The following is a 5228-nucleotide window of genomic DNA, read 5'->3' on the forward strand; positions in this document are numbered from 1 at the left end:
GCAGACGAAGGTTGAATATTTGGGCATGTCTTTTATAGTGAATGCAATGGCTCCAGCTGTTGTCTCCTGAAGAGAGATGCAAAGTGGGCTTGTTGTTGATTTCATTTTATGATAATGTAAATGTCATGAACGTGTGAAACAGAGTTAAACCATTGTTTAAAGCAACGTGAAAATCATCTCTCGTGGCAGAGTTCGTTTACACTTGTGTGTGTCTTGAATCCTTGGTGACTTTCTGAACCACACCGCCAAGTGGTCATCGATGTGGTCGCTTTCTTCCACGTCTTTTCATCCTTGTCTGTCATCAAGACCAAGCGTCTATTTGACGAATAAGTTAGCTTCAAAACATCAACAAGCCCAGGTTATAAAATGACATTCCTATATTTGACTAGCAGGACTAGCCGGCTTCGCCATGCTCTCACCGTGATACAACCAACTCAGTACGTCCCCGCACTCATTTACACACACAAACATGTAAAGATGGCCAGAACACATCTTCCGGTCACATTCAATCAAATGCCGTAATTACCCACTAACACACGAACGTGTGACATGCAACAAGAACAAGAACAACAACAAGAACAACAACAACAACAAAACGAATAACAAAAAGTAAAAAAGGAGAGGCTACAGGCCGAGTCTCATTGAGTATTAAAGCCCCACTCCGCCTCACAGGAAGTTTACAGAACGATGACATATTTCACTAAAACACCAATACTAACCATATGGACACACCCACAATAGCATTCAACAACAATAAATGACACTCACAGATCACTTGAACTGCTATTTAGCACGCGTAAACAAACCACACACCAGTTCTCGTGGTTTATTCAACCCCCGAGCCATCGGGGCCCCGTGTGACCCACGGGTACCATACATGATCAATTGAGTTTCCTGTCGTTTCCTGTCGCGGAAGTACGTTTAATGCGTGTACATATGGCCAGTTTGATTTCTGTGGTCAGAAATAATAATTGAAACCCTATAAACACCCACCAACACCCCCGTATTGTCAGGAAAACCAAACAAATGGAAATCAAAACATCGAAAATGAAATAAACGGAAAAACGATGTTCGTTTTTTCGTTTTGTCTAATCGTATTGCAAAAAACGAAAAAACGAAAAAACGAAATAACGAAAGTTGTTTTAGTTTCGTTTTGCCCAGCTCGTTTTTGTGGTTGGGATAAACGAATTACCTCCCTTTCTCCCTTAGAAGAAAAGACTGTTTACCGGAAAAAGGAGAAAAATCACTAAACATAATCAAGGAGAAAGATAAAGAGTGAAAAATGGCACATAAGAAAGGGAAGATTTATTAAAATACTATCAAACAAGGTTCCTATCGGGATTCGAAGCACCCACCCTCTTGTGGCAGCCTAACACCGTCTTCCTACCTATCCGTTACCTACCTAACCTACGCTAACCATTAGGCCACTGAAGGCTCCTGACTGCGGCTAACTTATTAACATAATATTTCCTCAGTCTTAACTTGATATTTGAAACCTGAAGGATACGCAGTTTCTGAAAATGAACAATGGATTTCCCGGTCTATTCTTCGGACTAATTCCGCAGTGAGCGTAAAAAAAACAAAAAATGTGCTTAAAGTTATATGAAGTCTTATATCGCGCGCGTATCTCCAGACTCGGACTCAAGGCGCAGGGATCTATTTATGCCGTGTGAGATGACGCCATGACGCCACCAGCCTCGTGTGTCTGAAACTTCCGCGCTGATTGGCTACTTGTACCGATAGACTGACCTCACTAGGGGATGCTGTGGGCACGAGTACATGTGTCGATAGCCACGGCCTTTTGCAAATGCAAATGCAAGGGGGATCATTCATCTGCTCCCACAAAGGGACGTAATTCGTTTATCCCAACAGCAAAAACGTGCTGAGCAAGACGAAACTGAAACAACTTTCGTTATTTCGTTTTTTTTGTTTTTTCCAATACGATTAGACAACACGAAAAAACGAACATCGTTTTTCCGTTTAGTTCATTTTCGATTTCCATTTTCTCGTTTTTCTTGACAATACTGGGGTGTTGGAGGGTATTTATAGGGTTTCAATTATTATTTCTGGCCAGAGAAATCAAACTGGCCATATGTACACGCATTACGTTTGTATGCGCGCAACACTCAATCTTCACAGGCACAGCAACAAACATTAAATGAAATGAAATCTCAGTCGACCAGCATTTAAAAAAGCCAAAGTTGTCTCGTTTTTGGTAGCCCACTTCCCCGTTATCAATTGAAAAGAGCTGCAAGTTGCACACACCAGTCGCCTCGTTTACCCGGTTTGGTTGACATACATCCTTTCTAACTTTTAAAACGTGGGGGGGCCCGGGTAGCTCAGGTGGTAGAGCACTGGACTTGTGATCGAGAGGTCGCTGGTTCGAATCCGGGCCGGGACGGACACGGGTCAACTTTATGTGCAGACCCAGAGACGGTATCCATCTCCAACCCCCGTGTCACCACAATGGCACGTTAAAGATCTTGGTCATTCTACCATAAGTGCAGATGGCTGATACCACCTAAACACGCAAACATCAAAAAGCCGTGAGGGCGTAAAACTCGAATCGTATAAACCAATTCATGTCCAATATAGGCAATTAAGACCTGACGGACAATAAGCCCCTTAAAATTTACTTTTTTTTGTTTTTTTTTTTTTAAACGTGGAACTGTACTGACTTCGTTTTGATGATAAAACAAATTCTTTGGTGTTTTAACAATGTTTTTGCAAAAGTTAGGTCTAGCCCCAAAACGAGGCTTCCGATTTGTTTTAATGTACTTCCTTTCAAACAGCATGAACAACATTCTTTGAAAATGTCTCACTGTCAACGGAAAGCAGCCAGGATGTTCCCGTTCGGTGAATGGTTTTCCTTCCAAGCCTGAATTAAGCTTACTACCTTATTACTGTGGTGTATGTATGGGAATCCCTGCTAAATGTTCACGTCAAGACATTATGAATTTCCAGCGGTCTAAATATTATTAATGGATCGCTACTCTTTGCTAGTGTTCTTCATTGTGGGAAGACAGTGGGGTATGGTACTTTGAGAAACCAAGGCACACACACTAACCGGTCAAAATACCTAATATTTTGCTTGAAGTCTTCATAAGAACCTTGTTTAATTCATGCCAGTTTTAAATGTCTAAGTCAATTCCTTCCTGGTCGGGCTCGGTAACTCTCTGTTGGCCCTCGTATGTGAAGGCTCGGTAACTCTCAGTTGGCCCTCGTATGTGAAGGCTCGGTAACTCTCAGTTGGCCCTCGTATGTGAAGGCTTGGTAACTCTCAGTTGGCCCTCGTATGTGAAGGCTCGGTAACTCTCAGTTGGCCCTCGTATGTGAAGACTCGGTAACTCTCAGTTGGCCCTCGTATGTGAAGGCTCGGTAACTCTCAGTTGGCCCTCGTATGTGAAGACTCGGTAACTCTCAGTTGGCCCTCGTATGTGAAGGCTCGGTAACTCTCAGTTGGCCCTCGTATGTGAAGGCTCGGTAGCTCTCAGTTGGCCCTCGTATGTGAAGGCTCGGTAACTCTCAGTTGGCCCTCGTATGTGAAGGCTAGGGGGGCTGAGTGATCAGCAACAGATGGTTAACTGGAGGCTTTACAAATAATGGACGAAGTTAGCGGATCATGAAAAATGCGGGCTTCAGTGAGTCTGACAAGTCTGACAATACCTTCAACTTCATTTCAATATTATGGTTGTTGTTTGTTTTTATGTTCTTATCGCACCTTAGCAGTGCTGCTGTCTGAGTAGCTGTCACCTTGATACCTTGGGAATGTGCCTGAATCAATCCAATCAAATCAATTTAACTTTATCATCTCAAATGGAGAAATTGCAGTGGTGGTACATAAAACATAAAGACAAGCAAAAGACTATAACATTAATATTATATTTAAATATGAACCAATTAATATCATTGTTCTCAACTAAAACACCCGTCTGCATACAACGCCTTACAGGACCGTCACCTAAAGTTTAATCATGTTGGCTGTTAATCTGTTTTAATTGTCTCGTTCCATTTTTAGCTTATTCTGAGTAGTTGGCACCCTTGTGCCGTGGTAATGTGCCAAATCAAAGCCTCACACTGAATCCGTGTAACCTCATTTTTTCATACGTATTTAGGTTGTTTATTGGGTGATGTAGTTGTTGATTTGTTTTGTTTGATCTCACCTGCGCTGTTTGAAAAGCTGTTGATACTTGTGAAAGTAAACATTCAATTAAAAACATACAACACCGATTGACCCCAAACATCGCTTATATTTTGCTAATATTTTGTCTGTGATTATTTCAGAGTGTGTTAAAACAAGTGTGAAAAGAATTAGAGAAATCTTCCGGACTGACTTTATGATTCTTTCTTTCTTTCTTTATTTGGTGTTTTACGTCGTTTTCAACCGTTCAAGGTTATATCGCGACGGGACTTTATGATGCAGAATGTTGAATATGATGACATGCAAAGAATCGTTTAAACGAGGGTTGGGTAATTGAATGGGGGTATCTGACTGATCAATTACAATCACAGAACCAATGGTGTAAATGGTGTCAATTCCTCGTTTACGTTTATTGTCATAATAATGTGTTTCTATTGGGATTATTGTGACGCGTCTTTCCGATATGGCTGGAAAGGACGTTTATGTACAATTTTAAACACTTGAGAGTGCCATTTACTTTTAGAAACTTGCAAAACGTACCAAAACCCCCATTTTGAAACAAGGTATCAGAAGAGGTGAAATTAATCGTATTCGTGTGTGTGTGTGTGTGTGTGTGTGTGTGTGTGTGTGTGTGTGTGTGTGTGCGTGCGTGCGTGCGTGCGTGTGTGTGTGTGTGTGTGTTTTACGTTGCTTGTCTGCTTCGATATTTTTTACTGACTGTCATAGGTCTGCATGTCTCTGATATCTTTTTGTGCCATTTTCACACAGACACACACACACGCAGACATACACAGCCACACACAATGCCAGAGCCACACACAATGCCAGAGCCACACACACACACACACACACACACACACATCCACACAGACAGACAGACACACACACACCATAATACACCCCAACACACACGATATTCACGATATCGAATTGGTCGTGCAAATACTGTGCAGCAACACACAGACACAGACACAGACACAGACACAGACACACACACACACACACACACACACACACACACACACACACAAACATGAACATACTACAAATATCATATATCAAGGCTATTGTTGGGATCATCCAGTGG

This window comes from Littorina saxatilis, linkage group LG6 (genome assembly GCF_037325665.1).
Source record: "Littorina saxatilis isolate snail1 linkage group LG6, US_GU_Lsax_2.0, whole genome shotgun sequence".
In the NCBI taxonomy this organism is placed as follows: Eukaryota; Metazoa; Mollusca; class Gastropoda; order Littorinimorpha; family Littorinidae; genus Littorina; species Littorina saxatilis.